This window comes from Ixodes scapularis, unplaced genomic scaffold, assembly GCF_016920785.2.
Source record: "Ixodes scapularis isolate PalLabHiFi unplaced genomic scaffold, ASM1692078v2 PGA_scaffold1__304_contigs__length_218370807, whole genome shotgun sequence".
NCBI classification, from domain to species: domain Eukaryota; kingdom Metazoa; phylum Arthropoda; class Arachnida; order Ixodida; family Ixodidae; genus Ixodes; species Ixodes scapularis.
Window position 1 is genome coordinate 148,609,609 of NW_024609846.1, and position 16,121 is coordinate 148,625,729.

The following is a 16,121-nucleotide window of genomic DNA, read 5'->3' on the forward strand; positions in this document are numbered from 1 at the left end:
TTAATAGCCGTACAGCAAAATAGTATAATATTGACCGCTGGGGCAGGGAATATCTCGGAAGCTAATCCCAAATTCATAAACATATATTTACAAAAAAAAAAAGGAACGAAATTCGTTACTCGTTGGTTACTAATAAAGGAACGCGCTCCTACGTACGTTACCTCAGAATAAAAGGAATGTGTTATCGTTACCAATAAAAAGTAACGCACATTAATCTTTCGTCACTGTTATTTATAAATTAACAACAGCGTGTTTATTTTTGTTGTTTTTGTTTTTTGTTCTTTTTTTTTTGCGACGGGGTTTTTGGACACTGGGACGAAGGGGGCGTTGGGGTTTTTCTGAAGTGAGACTTTAATGTGTGGATAAAAGACAGGCGAAAGTTGGAGGGTATGCGGAATTAGCGCAATAATTAATGATCATGGCGCATATCCATACGCAGCCTACGCTAATGGGACTAATCGAGCAGCGTGAAAAGCGCAAGTCACTGGGCCTTTTTTTTATCTTGATTGGTTCAGCGATGATAGAACAGAAACATGAGGAAAGCCATGATGGTGGCCTTTTGAGGTCGTCTCATTGGTCCCATCAGCTTGTAGCGTCGGCTGCGTCTGTACTTTAGGCCAAAACGAAGTACCGAAACACAAAAAGAAATTTAAGTGTACTTTTCCAGGTTTCAGGGAGATGAAACTAGTAGTGTTACTCGTGAGTTTTAAAAACGTGAGTACTTTACTATACGTTACCGCTAACGCCGTTACTTGCTTCGCGTTACCGCCAACACCGGGTAGGACGCTGCTTATCGACATTCTCGATGGCGTATAGAAATGTAAACGTAGTTTTAAAAGTATCCCGAGTGGCCGCGTAATATGTCGCGTATATAGTGTTGCATAATAAGAGACGGAACGTACACAAAATCAATATTCTGATCGCAGTATTATAATGTCGCTTTTTATTGTTCTTGTTCACTATGCCCTTTAGCCTTGTCCTGTATATGTGCGCAGGTGTTGCAATTTTGTTTTAATATTCTCTTTCGTTCGGTGAGAGTATACGTAGGAAAGGCGTTGGGAAACCGAGCAGCCTTCATAGTTTGCCCTGAAAGAGAAATGGAACATGTCAGTCGTGAAACACTCGACGTAAAGAGAGATACTATGGCGAAGCAAGCTAGACATGTCTTTGCAGGCATAGCACGGAGCTCGTGAGGTTTTCAGACAACAGTACCTGCAACTTAGATGAAAAAAAAAAAAAAAGAAGGTTTACAGATTGATATAGCGGGACTTAGCCGACGACATTTTGGTAGTTCTTGCTTCTTCCTGAAATATCACTGGGCAGACAGAGAGATAGAGAAAATAAATGGTGGTTTTGAAAATACTGGCAGCACTGGGCAATTTACATTTTGGATCGTGCCGTTACAATGTGATTATGGAAATCCTGGTTACCCTTTTTTTTAAGATAATATTTTTATTTATTTTTTATTGTGGAGTCAAAAAATTGAGAATATAAGCAAAAAAACTATAGAAAACTGGAGTAAAAGCCTAACTCTTGGAGAACATTTGAGACGATCTTATCTCCTTTCCGCTGTCCATACTCTACAGCTCTGCGCACATTTCGAGCTTCTTTTTCGAGGAATCGAGTAACTCACTTCTCTGCGAAAGCTGTAGATCGTTCCATTCAGACAGGCTTCCACGATGTAGATCGACTTTGGTTTCATGTCCTCCTAGTAATGCACATCGCCAGATTTATATATTGTAAACAGCCGTCGAAGCTTGCTTACATTCTTTGTTATTTGAGGGCATCGCATCATTGCTCTCACGTAAAACATAATTAATGTAACAAACACTTCGTTTTCTAGTCCAGTTTCTGCGGATTCCAGGCCTTCTCGAGATTAGCTTTTCTCAACTCGCGCATCTTATAGAGTAATTCTCAAGATTTAAGAAATGTTGAGGCACATTGTAACACACACACACGAAAAAAAGTAAGGACACAGAGAAACTATCGGTCATCAACAACATCGTGCGTATGAATATCTACGACCAGTCAGATTAATAAAATGCCCATATTATACATGTGCACTTGTCTGTCGAGGAACGATTGGCGTAAACCCTTGGACTGAGCAGCAGCACACACTGCTAGATCTTTCGGCCTTCCGGGTGTGTAGGTTAAAACGCGAATGGGGCAGGCTTTCAGAGACGTAAAGGCTCCGCAAACTCGTCTGTATCTTCTCTGTTACCTGCTTTATTTCAGCCAAGTGACGTTCGAGTCTTGATTCACTTAATTTGGAATATAAAAAAAAGTGAAAGCCGTTTACAACTCCCTGTATTGCCGAATTGGAGCGCAGCTCTTGAGGAGGAGGAGGGAAGGGTACTGAGGGGAGGGTAGACCCCTCCTCCTCCTCCTTCTCCTCCTCCTCCCCTCAAATTAATATGCTCCGGGGGGGGGGGGGGGTCACCTGACCTCGGGGGAGGGGGTCACGTGACCTCGGTGAGGGGGCCACGTGACCTCGGGGGGTCACGAGACCTTGGGGGTCACGTGACCTTGGGAGGGATCACGTGACCGGGGGGGGGGGGTCACGTGACCAGGGTTACCTTGGGAGGGGTCACGTGACCTCGGGGGTCACGTGACCTTGGGGTGACCTTGAGAGGGGTCACGTGACCTTGAGGTGACCTTGGTTACGCCGACGGCGACGCCGACGCCGCTCAAGCCGGAAACGGGCGCCTAAGAGCTGCGCTCTAAAAAAAATAACTTCTCCATTCTAACGCCGCTTTTCTTTCTTCTTTTGACGAGCTAATGTTAAACCGTGCGTCACACGGCTGCAGTCACTGAGAGCTTAAATGTATAGGGCGTAGCGATTCTTCGGCATCTCATCGGGGAGTTTTAGTAGACCGTTTCCACAGCCCGCTAAGCACCCGCATAGCGCTCCGTAATCCGACACAAGACCTTGAACACTGCAGACAAGGCTGGCGGCGCGCATGCGCAGCTGCGGCGTTTTCTTCACGGATACCGTAGCGGAGGAGAAAAACGATCTACTACAACTCCCTATTATCGCTTCGCAACTGACAAGATTGCAGTACTTGCCGATCAGAAGGCAAAGTAACAAATCACGAGGTATCCGAAACGAGTACTTGAAGGGATAAAACGTCGAGGACGGCAAAGAAGTCCTGTTTCCGTCCCCGTCCTCGATATTTTATCCTTTCAAGTATTTGTATCTATTCACCAACGCGCTCATTTTCAATTATCACGAGGCATTAAGTGTGCTTAGCATGAAGCAAGCTGTAAGCACAGACGCAAACCAGACAAGCCATAGGTAGTACGCTGACCGGGCGAAAATCTCGATTATTTTGATCTTTTTTTTTTTTTTTCTCCAAACAAGGCGGGGGAGGGAGGTTGGAAAAAAAAGCTGTCATTTCAGCTTGACGAGGCCTCTACCTCCCTTTACAGTACAGCGCAAAACAGGATATCTGCAAATGCACATGCAGAACAAAACAAATTCGTAATGAACACTTGTACCAGATTTAACGCGATTGAGAAAAGAATACTAGTTATATCAATAAGGATTTTTTTTCATGTTTTGTTACTCATTCATAAGCGACAACACTTTCCACAAGGAGTTTTTTTAATATTTCTCTTAAATTCTAAAAGGAACACTGAAAGTTTGCCTTTTCAATTTTGTTTAACAAGGAGAAAACGTGATAATCCAATTGTTGCATGACATAGTTGGTTCTTACTTTAGGTCTTTTCCAGATATTTTTTCTCGGTGCATGTTCTGAGCTAACATTCGTTGGGATTAGGTATAGCTTCTCTTTTTTGATTAGCTGAAGCATTTTAAAGTAATATATTTTATTAGCCTTTAGCATAGTGTATTTTTCAAACAGTGGGTCCGTACGTAAGTCTCGTAAGTTACTCTGAAAATTGTCGAGCATGCGAAGTATTCGTTTTTGAAAGACTATTATTTTATTATAGTTCGTCATAGTTGTAGCACCCCATACCAATGCACCGTATGATATGTTTGAGTAACATAAAGAATAATATATTTCATTTTTAACCATGAAGGTAGTAGCTTAAGAATTCTCTATATACATCCCATTGATTTCGTAGTTCAGAAGAAAATTTCTGTATATGCGTCCTGAGAGTACAGTTTTGAATCGAGAGGAAATAATGAATCATGTGTGTACTCACATTTTGGGTTGGAACCAAAAGGCGGCGCTGGAATGACCAAGACAAAATGTATGAAATGCCAATAACCCGGTTATCGTCACCATGCCCATTGGAGAAAAAAGTACTCCAAAGTGCCTTTAGAACTAAGGCTCGAACCTGAATTTTTAGTTTTGTTTCCTGACCGAATACGATTCAGAATAAGATGTAAACAATCTGGCCTGCGAGCGTGCATTTTCATGGCAGATTAGAAGTGCAATTAAATGACTGCCAACCAATCAACAGCCGACATGAGACACACCAGGCGAGGAAACGAAAGGGTGCTTCCCACCCTGTCACTTGTGTAACTGCGCGTCAGAAGTGTCGCCTTGCAACGCTTGGACTGGACGATAGGTCACGTTTGCGTATTTATAACCAGAGTGTTTCAATGGGTAAGAAGAGGGAAAATGAATGTTTGTAACCGAGGAAACGGTACAAATGACGTGACTATAAGTTTAGTTTCCACTGTATTAATATAGTTGAAATGTCAGGCTTCCGAGTAAAATGCGTCTGATTAATATAAGCATTTTTTGGGGAATAAAGTCTAGTGTGATGTTTAAAGGGCCCATGAAACAATTTTGGGCTGGGATAAATCAATTTAGATTGGAATTTTACTAATAGCATATCGTTCAGTGGACCAAAAGAAAAAATGTAGGATGTCAAAAGCCTGACTTTCGGTACGAAAATTCGAAAACACAGCGGACTATTTCGTACCTCCTTCCCTTCGTAAGCTTCTGCCTTTTCACTGTGATACATCCGCGGCCCCCGCAGCGCGTCACCGGGCCCAAACGCACGTCACACGACACCGGACCTCACTTATTCCTTCACCCCTAAGCTGACATTGTGGTGGAAGCTACGCGCTTTCCGGACCAATCAGCCGCCTCCCTTTCATCCCCTACCTGATTCTCTGCGCGTGGGTATGCGTGAGAGAGTGTGATCACGTAGCAAAAGTGCGGCCGGGCCCAACGAGCACGTAGCTTCCACAGCACTGTCAGCTTCGGGGTGAACGGGGTGGGGAAAGCAACTTTTGTCTGAATTTTGAGCAACGGGCTAATCTTCAGGGGGAGAATGGCTGTGTCCGGGACCGGGTTCACAAACGAGAGTCCGAACAAGAGGGGACTCGCACCTTTCCGTCTTCTTGAACTGTTTTGTACAATGTGCGATTTATGAGTTGAGGAGGAAAGCTAAACAGGAAAAAGTTGGAAAATCGTTTCAAAACTCCGTCCTACTTGAGAAACTGAGGCAGGTGATCCGCTACAAGCACGACAAGCGTTCAGCTCGAATTATATATGGTCACCCTAGTGAAAAAGCCATGTGTATGCGAAATTTCTTGTGTCCAATAAACGCATATGAATCATGCAAGGTATATAAGAACATATAAGAACCATATAAGAAATATATAAAATCTACATAAGATATGAAAAAAAAAACATATAAGAACCATATGAGAAACTTATTAGAATCTTATTAGAAACTTCACTTAAGTTTTTATATGGTTCCTATATGTTCTTATATAATTCTTATATGGTTCGTATATATTCTTATATGTATTGTATGATTCATATGTGTTTATTGGACACAACAATTTCTCATACAAATGAGATTTTTTAAGGCACCGACATTTTAAGAAGCGCAAGGCGCGGCGTGCTCTAAGTATCTGATTATCTCACCTCAGCCAATGAGGTTTTGGTTGATAAGAAGGCCGAAGCACCAATGACGAAACAATAATCGTGAAGATGGCCGACAACACACACTAAAAGACCCAATCCGGCTTCTTCTCTCTTTCTTTCTTTCTTTTTTTTTCTTTTCCCGTTTGCGATTCTCAAAATATGTATTATATCTCAATTGGTGAAATGATCTCAAGTCTTCATCTTTGTATTCAATACGTAGTTCAAACCACAATATCTCTGAGAAATTCTCAGATACGCTAAAGGAGCACGAAGGACTGTTTCAGCTCGTATGCGCGGAAGCAAGTCGTCTGCTTCTTGTGCAGCAGTTGCGGTGATGTCAGAATGATGCCGAGCTCTGATTGGCTTTGATTGGAAACATAGTTTGTAGACCCCAATGCTAGATGCCTCGAGGTCAACCCACTATTTCTTTTTTTCTCAGTCAGCCAATGAGAGCTCGGCGTTCTGACATCATCGTGACCCCTGTGCTAGAAGCAGACGAACTCGCTCTCTGCATTGTCCGCGATAGTGAGGTAGGGAACTAGCCCTGCCTTTCTTAAGTTGTCAGCAATGGCTGTCAGCGACTATGTCAAGTCCCTGTTTCAGAAAAAAAGAAGAATCTTCTCGGGTTCGCCTGACATAGAAAAATTAACATCGGTTGGCCAAATTACGACATGACCAAAGTGCAATACATTTTAGTCGAAAGCTCCTCTCTGGGTGGTGCGCTCTCACAAGTGACTGCTCGCAGTTCGCGCCGTGCGGCACCAACCTGTTGACTGTACTCGGAAAACCGATCATTGATCAGCCTTTCATCGGCTTCACCAATGAGGAAGGCCGGTTCTACCCCACTGCGGTCACCCTGCTGGTTCACGCAGCGCCGTTTTTTTACGATGCGTTAAGGCCGACGACCAGACTCCAGATTCTGCAAGGCAGAAGATCCTCATGGAAATGGTAGAATGGGAGAGAGGTAGAATGAGGGAGAGGAGGAAGCGGGAGAAAAGTGGAAAGCGCAAACTGGCCTTCGGTTTTGTTACGAAAGCCTACGTCGGCTTACGTCGAGAGTCGCCGAGATATCTGTGCTTTGCATGAAGCGTGGAAACCAGCTCAAGGAGTATACGTAACGTAAGAAAACGTATGGAAACGCTTTTGTGTAAATGGGCCTTTTAGTGGCACATGCGGTCCGAATGACACAAGAGGTGGATACCTCTCTGCCTCCGGGGCTGCATGGTCATTGTAGCGCGACACCGCTCGCCTTCGTAAGTGGTACAGCCGATGCCGGGGAGTAAAGGGGAGGGGGGGCTGGTGTTTCGTGTGCACTGCGAGGTGGCATACGTGAAGGCAGTTCTGAGACTACGCAACGTTATCAGGTATCTGTTGGGTTCCGGCTGCCGGCCCGGGCGCCAGCCCCCTAGAGACCAGACATGGCTCCCTGCGACTTCTAGCTTTTTTCAAAGTTGAAATCGCAGTTGATAGGCCGAAGATTTGAGATAGCTAACGAGATTACAAAGAAATCGACGATGCAGCTGATGGCGATCACGAAAGAGAGCTTCGCCGAAGGTTTTGGAAAGTGTAAACGGGACGCTGGAATATGTGTGTAGCCTTTAAGGTGACTTTTAAAGATGTTTAGGCGCTATCGTGTTAGGGTGCCTACATTTTAGAAATTAGTAAATGGCTGGATACCTTCCAGACAGACCTTGTACCTGTCGCCGGTTTACCGACAGCGGAATATTTTGGAGTCAAATCCTCTCTCGGTGAAAGACAAGCTTCAAATAGGGAATTTTAATGAAAATTACCGAAAAATAGCCGGGGCCAAAATAAGACAAAAGACAGCAACGCTCGCTGTTTTTTTTTTTTTTTTTTTTTTTTCTTATTTGGTAGCATTTGTTAAATTCTGGTCGTTACAACGCAACGCTTGCACATGCAGGGAGAGCGAGGTACACGTGGCGTCCTCCTATTCTTATCGCGCTCATGCGCTGTCAGATTGGAGAAGAGTCAAGCGCGAGTCGCGGGATGAGGCGCTCACTGGATATGCCGCAGTCTTCACAATGCCTCGCAAGATGAGGGAGTGAATTGAGGAGCAAATAGCTAAACATAAGCGGCAACGGGCTGAGCACGACCGTGCTCGATTAACACCTGATGTTGGCTCGACGCGCCAAAGAGAACACCGGAGGAGGGGGAGCTACGTCTCGGGCGAGGGATAGAGAAGCAAGGCGGGTTCGTTATGATATGACGGAAAGTCCTGTGAAGAAAAGAAAAGCCGCCAAAAGACCGTACCTATAATTATGAATGAAGAAAGAATAAACGATTAACACTGGGACAACATAACCACATCTTTCAACTAGCAACAGACGATTAAAAATTCCCACAGCGAGCAGCCGACTAAACCCAGGAGGAAAGGGGGGAGAAGGGGAGATAAGAAACGCGAAGAGCGAGTCAGAGAGGTGCGTTTATCTCGGATTTTAGAAATTCAACCTCAGTTTTCGTCAGCATGGAGGAAAGGGTTTGACCACGTTGTTTGCTGTGGTCATGGCGAATGACTCTATGATCTCCCTGCTCTATTTTACTTCATTCCCTTGAGTTGCGGCCATCAATACATGGGTCAGACCGGCAGATGTACCAATCACAGACTCCGGGAACATCACAACAAAGTTTCTAAGGCCTCTCCAGATTCCTATCATCCCATAGTCATACATGCCCGTTCGTGTTTGCTTTGTCATGCCCTCTTTGATGAAACAAAAATCCTGGGGGGGGGGGGGGGGGGGGGGTGCATAACAGCAGATTCGGCAGGGAGATCATAGAGTCATTCGCCATGACCACAGCAAACAACAACGTGTCAAACCCTTCCCTCCTGCTGACGAAAACTGAGGTTGAATTTCTAATATCTTGCTCTTCGCGTTTTTTATCTCCCCTTCTGTCCCCTTCTCCCCCCTTTCCCTCCTGGGTTTAGTCGGCTGCTTGCTGTGGGTATTTTTAATTCTCTGTTGCTAGTTGAAAAATGTGGTTGTGTTGTCCCAGTGTTACTTGTTTATTCTTTCTTCATCCATCACTTGAGTCAACACACTCTTCTCCCAAGAATCCCGTACCCATAGTTACACACTGTAAGAATTATCGCAACTATAATCAGCGAAATATGTAGTCTTCATTGAAGACGAGCTATGCTGCCGCATTTTGACGTTGTCTGCAACTAAGCACCACAGAAACACAGCCCCGGTTTTTAACTTACGCAATTTCCAACGACTGAATGAATTTTCGGTCCATATACCATTTACGTTACAAGTATAAGCTTGTCTTTGTTACGGTAAGCCCAGGAGGCACAGAACGTGTCCTGCGTGCATTATGCCTGCGTTCAGTTATGCTTGGTTATGGGGAGGTAAAGGTGGTTTCTGATGCACCGAACACACGACAAACTGTTGTGTTCTCCTGGTGTATTATAATGATCGGGACAGGTCTAAATTTGTTCAGAAGTGTATAGTGTCCCCAGCATACTTTAATGCGGCTTCTTTTGTGGGTGCGTGTGAGGCCTTGAGTTCTTAGTGCTCTTGGATTGGGAATAACCCCTTGTGGTAACTAAAGTAATCTGCAAGGGGAGCATCTTTATCGCGCCCTTTACTGTATCTATTGATTTCCGTCTGAAATTAGGACGTCATGCGCCCGCTGCGCTAACCCTTCGTACATCGTGATTCGTCCCATGAAGTAAGTCCACGTAAGAAGTTATATGCTTTGTCATTCGGGAGCCAGCCGCGCGCGCCGAAGGTTGCCTGTGGGCTAAGACACTAACTTAGTTTATGAGGAGCTCACCCCAGCGGTTTTGGCGCCATCTTGCTTTATCGCACGAAAGCTTTCAGCATGTCGTCGCTGATGAAAAAAATTATTACCGACTATTCAGAAGCTGTTGAGAGGTATAACGAGTACTTCCATTCTGTGTTTGTTCCCTTGGGGTCTTCTCTCCCAACTGAGGCGGGCAGTGCGGAGCCAACAGTCATGGAAAATATTATTCATGAGAACAAGGAATTTTGTTTTACATCTATTTACCACTGATACAAAAAAGTCAACCGGCCCCGATGGTCTTACTAATGAATTTCTGAAGCGATACGCGCAATGAATATCAAAATATTTGCTGGTAATTTTCAACGCGTCACTAGTGCAGCACAGTTTGACCTCCGATTGGCTCATGGCAAGAGTCGTACCTATCCAGAGGTACGGGAATAGGTGCAGTGTGAAAAATTACGGACCCATTTTGATTACCTGCACGTGCTGGAAGATACTAGAACACGTAAAATCTAAAAGCTTGTATAGCTTTTCTTTGGATTTAAATATTTTAATCCTAAATAGCATGGTTTTAGGCGACAGCTTGTTGAATCCGTCCATGGCTTAGCAAAAATCCTCAATGAAAAACGGCCGGTAGATGCAATATGCCTCGACCTATCGAAAGTGTTCGACCGTTTCTAGCCCGCTGAACATCTTACAAAACTACTTAATCTTGGCGCTAATTTGAATATTCTAACGTAAATCCAGTCTTACATTAACCAGAGAACACAGTTTGTAGATGTAATTGGCGTAAAATCTGGAATTCTAAACGGATCATCGGTTTCCCTCAAGGATCAGTGCTGGGTCCTGTTTTGTTCCTAAGCTACATAAATGATATGGCAGATAAATATGACACAAACCTGACAGTTCACCTGTTTGCCGGCGATTTATTTAATTTATTCAAGAATCTCAAGTCAAGGGGACCGGGCAAGGTTGAACGCAGCATTAAAAGTTATTAGCAACTGGTGCGTGCAATGGGAAATAAAAATCAACTTATAAAAACGTGTTTGCAAGGATAACAAACAAAACTAAAAACACCTTACCATTTGATTATGCATTTCATGGTGTATCGTTGACGCGCGTGAGTTAGATTAAATATTTAAAACTTACTGTAACTGAGGATCTAAGCTGGAAAATGCATATAAACAATCTCTGCAATTCAGCTGAAAAAAAGACTATGGTCACTAAAATGGAAACTGAAACTCGCTCCCTCAGAAGTTAAATTAACTGCCTATTTAACGCTAGTACGTCACACATAGGAGTATGCAAGTGTAGTATGGGACCCATTTAGACAGCATAAAACTGACAGGATTGAACGGGTTCAAAAAAGAGCAACAAGGTTTATAATGTCAAAGTACAGAACAACAAACTATGTTAGTGAAATGCTAAAAATACCTAACTTGCTGCATCTTGAAGATTGACGAAAATAGCTAGGTTAAAATTCCTTTATTCATTGCATCAACATTTTTTCAACTTCGACGATGAACGTTACATAAAGCCACTGACGTCTCGTCTAGTGAGAAACAGCCATCCAGATCAAATCACACTCTTAAGTCGGGGTCACACTGCTCATACATCATACAAAAGACAGTCTGCAAACACGAGTTACCGCCATATCCGTGATTAGAATGCCGCGGTCAAAGTTTCTCTTTGAACTCATTGCCATGCGGCATTCGAAGCACGGATCTCGCGGTGACTCACGTTCGAATCTGTATTCAGACTCCCTTTTTTTTTTTTTTTATGAATAAGCAGTGTGAACCCCACTTTAAAGGATTGGAACTCTTTTCCCTGTGATATAGTGAAAATTAACTCTCTAAAGCAATTTGAAAATAATGTGCTCGCCTGCCCCCCCCACCCTATAGCGCCCTATACACCATTCCAATATTCACAACTTACAAGTCCTCAGCCCAGCACGTGCATGTTCACCTCTTCGGAAAGCGAGCAAATCACGCGTCATACGTCCGAACACTAAAAATGACACATGCCACGACCTCTTTCTTGGAATGGTCTATGATGCACCGTGCAGGCCAGACTTTATTCTGAATTTATTTTTTTGCTTTTTTACATGTTTGAGCAAATTAACTTTTTGTGATCAATTTTGAGTTGTGAGCAGTGTGGTCGTGCTTGGCTTGATTTGGTGTTCAACATTTTTTAGGCATTATTGTGGGTCGTGTGTCTAAATTCGAGTGCATGCGGCCAAAATATTGGCCCAATATGTACATTTGTTTTCTATCGTATTAAGTGCTAAAACTCGACCCTGTATCAGCCCCTCTGGACTAACAGTATCAACAAACAAATGTATGCCGAGCTAAGTATGACTCTCCGCCGACAGTCACCTGCGGACTAAATATGCTGGACTAAGTATGACTCGCCGCCAGAGTGTCGAACCGATAATTTTATCGGTTCGGTTCGGGTTCGGGTTCACGGCTTTCGGTTCAGTTCCGGTTCAGTTCCGGGCGCAAAAAATAACGGTTCAAACCGGTTCGAACCGGTTTGAACCGCTAAATTGAGAATTTATTTTCCGCGTTGTTCTGTCAATAGGCACTATTTAGGCCGTGAAACTAACTGCTGTAAACGATCTGATTTTTGCGAGGACCTCTTCTTGAGAATTTCGCGAATCGCCTGCAATTCGCGAAAAATGGGTCCCGCGAAAAATTTCGGTAAAATGTAAACACATTGAAATTTATATTGAGATTCCACCGCGGTCGAGAAAATTACAACCCGCGAATTATTCCAAAACTTCAGCTTTGACCTAAATCGCGAAATATTGAGCCCACGAAAAATAAGTCTTTACAGTATATAGTTTTCTTCTTTTTTTTATCGTTTGTTCAATCCAGTTTTATTTTCAGGTACAAACATTATAAAATTCTGTTATTTATTCCTACACAACAAGAAAAGAAAATTTACATTAACATACAAAACGACGAGTTTATACGACTCAACATCTTTTCGTTTACCAGAGTCACATACATTGTACCTGAATCGAAATGTTTTCGCGAAGTGAAGTAGGTTGCCTAAAATACCCGTGATTGGTACAACTTTGTATCGCAGTATCAGATGTTGAATCGTGGTTTTGCCCTTGAACTAAGGAATTAATTACAGTGAATAAAATCATGAAATGGGCACCTCGTCGCCATATATACCATAAAATGTGTTTTACGGAATACCTTTCACAATATATATATATATATGATGACGAGACGACTGAGCTTAAGGCAATATAATTTTCAAAATGTCACGAAAGTCACGGGACAAGTCCTTCCAGTCTATATTTTATAGAAACACTAAGCGACAGTTGCAATGCTTGTTTTTCTAACTAGCATTGTTTGCTCTCAGCACCATGATGCGGGCGACGAGTCATGCGAAAAGGAGTGGCTGAAATAGTTCACTCTAATCTATGGGGACCTTCGTACTCAGATCGAATCTGACCTAAAACAGTGCTTACCCATGTGTACATTATCTTATATTGGATAAACTGGCATAGCCTGGATGTTGTGGTTTGCTCTTGACAAAATGCCGGTCAATTTAATTTGCAAATGAGCATCACCCTCGCTAATTGATGATTTTTGTTAAATAGAACAGAGTGGTATTTCGTGCTCTACTCAATTCGGAAGCTACTTAATCGGACACTTTCTGAGAGTTTAAGTGTGCAATCGTCATAGTTCCACCATTCGTTCCAGTAAAAAAACGCGATAATAAAAACACATAAAAAAGGCGATAATAAACTTCTATATATTTGAGAAGTTATATATGCGTGAGGAACATATAGGTATTTAAATTAGCTTCAAAATAAAAAAAAAATATTTAAACCTTTTCCAAATCACCTATAACGTGTCTATAGAGGATAAAAGCGCCGAAAAAGATTTGCAGAACATCTTTCAGATAATTTAAAGGTGCATTTACTTATATATCTTTGAGGTGAGGATCTTCTATTTATGCTGCCAAATATTCAGACAGGAATTAAGTATATTTTTATTATCATCGATAAATTTGACTTTATGAAGTTCACATAACCGCCTGAGACCGACACGGAAGGACGATACTCGAAAATACGCCAGCTGTTGAGTCTTCGGCAACGTGCTTTTGTTAGCTGTTTTGCAGTGTAAAATACTGGGTTGCAGGGTATGCCAAAAAACACTGTGGTCACATGATATATCGGATGGCAAATACACGAAATGGGCCGAAATAAGGAGATGACACGCAATTTTTTCTAAATAATCCCTTACACAACGCTTTACTGCAAAAAGAGATGCATAGAAATGCATAAAATGATATTCCTAATTAAACATAGATTCCGCGCAGGGCAAACGAAGATTTTATAAATCCTAATATAAATCACTTTTGGGCATCAGCTTACCTCAGCTCGAAACGCCGCGAGATACTACTTCGGGAGGCTAATGTTATCTTAGATTCTACGTGCACTTGTTTAGGAACCTTACTTCACGACTCTGTTCTTTATCAGTCATGTGCTCCAACATCTCATTAGGCTGCCGTATATCATCGCGAGACTGCTATAAATACTACACAACTTTACACCTTGGACGTCTACTGCTGGTGTTGCGAACGTCGCACTTCACCAGAAAGCTGAAGTATTTAACATGGTTTGCGCGTGACGTAATCGCACTAGATACTGGTTGTCATTGCGAGTTGTTCTTGCTGAGAATATCAAATTCGGTGGGGCAAAATGCACGCTGCAAAAGTTTCGCGCTCAGTGCAAGCTGTGTATTCGAGAGGCACACATTTTTCTTGTTGGTGCATCGGCGTTAGGCACGGCGCGAGTAACTCGCACGACGAAAACGTGCTTTCTGGCAAGAGTGTTTTTACAAATAAAAGTTTTACCAACTGCCCATCTGTCACTACCGTTTCCAGGCCACGCTTTGTAGTCTGCGCCGAAAATGCGGGGCAGAGGAATCCTTACGACACAGTATGCTTTAAAACTACTCCCCTCCCCACTCCCTTTTTTTTTTTTTTTTAGTTGCTCCTCAAGATACTTTTTGTTCCTCAGGGATTGCCTGCTCCGTATTGAGTGGTGTTCACTCGACAATTGTATTTGTGTCACTTGTTAACAGTAATTCTTCCTTGCTTTTACTTTGCACCACACTGTGAAGTTTAAACAAAATACAGGGCGGTCGAAACTTGGAAAACTTGAGAACGACACTCCTGTGAGACTTAGAGCGGCTGCTATCCCCCTGAGGCCACTAGGATCTTTCTTTTCAGGTATCCCTCCCGTACACACTAATAGTTTCATGTAACGTCGGACTAATACGTCACATTTAGACCCTTTAACACTTCTACTCTCGGGACAACTTTTTGAGGCAGTTCAGCAATAACGAAAACATGTTTGGGAGCCTCAAGGGTGTGCATACATGTAAAATGGGTCGTGCAGCATTTTTTTTTACCTTAAGTTCAATAAATACCGCTAAAATGTAATCCCTGACGTTGATAACTTACAAAAGCATCCATTAGTTTGCCCCTCCGCGAAATGGAAGACAGTCGAAAGAAAGAAATGAAATTGCTTTCCCCTCCTCAACTCGCAATTAGAACTATCAGCCACGCGATCTGATCCTAATATACACACCGTCAGTGTTTATCATAGTCATACGCAGGGTTGGCAAAGCAGAGAGCATGGGCTGATCTTCAGATATAGTTTTAGTTGGGCTACAATGCCCGAGCCCCACTAAAGCGACAAACAGAAACAAACGACAGCGGCTAGCCTTAAACCAGAGTATTTCGCGATTTGACAGGCTTCGTAGAATAAAGAAGGCTATGCTCAAACATGAGTATCATGCACACGATGGTACCATTTGCAGGCTTGTAAACGCTTGTGCTAACTTCTCGAGCACCGAACAACTCAAAGCCGGATAAAGGTACCATCGCGAACATGCTGCATGTGTCTGAGGCTTGTCGCTGTCGTTTGTTTCTGTTTCTAGTTCTAGTGGGACTCGGGCCCATCATAATCTTTGAGTTGAACACGAGCCGTCACCCGAATGTTTGGCGATGCTGGTTGTCATGAACCAGAGCATTCGACTCGGGATCATGACAATCGGGTACATCATTGTGTCACGCGACTCTCAGTGCGAAGTTGTGATGTCATGTGACGTCACGGTATCAACAACGTTAATAGATCTAGCGACGTCCTTAATTTGAATCTACGCGGTGAGTCACGTGACGTCACGTGATGTGACATTACTTGACAGCATGTCCTGACATCATGACGTCACGTGACGATGTGACACATGGCTAATCACAGTGCCAATAAGAAAGCGCCGCAGAAAACCAGGATTTATTATACATTGCAATTCTGTATATGACGATTTGATCAATATAGGAACACAGCTGCCAGTTTTTTTATTCCCAAATAATAAATTTGTAATACTAACAAAAAAAAAATACCACGAACCGTTTTGAACCGGTTACCGTTATATTTTTTTCCGGTTCAGTTCCGGTTCAGTTCCAAGATGGCGG

At 43.0% G+C, this 16,121-nt stretch overlaps 1 long non-coding RNA gene across 1 annotated transcript in view; it reads right to left on the reverse strand.

Annotated features, from left to right (window-relative positions):
• Positions 1-944: 944 nt before the first annotated feature.
• LOC115323668 overlaps positions 945-16,121 on the reverse strand; it is a 40,460-nt gene continuing 25,283 nt past the window's right edge. The window contains exons 4-6 of the long non-coding RNA XR_006077744.1: positions 4,168-4,194; positions 1,634-1,708; positions 945-1,086 (exon numbers count right to left, since the gene is read on the reverse strand). This is a non-coding gene — a long non-coding RNA (uncharacterized LOC115323668). The remainder of the gene's footprint in view (positions 1,087-1,633; positions 1,709-4,167; positions 4,195-16,121) is intronic.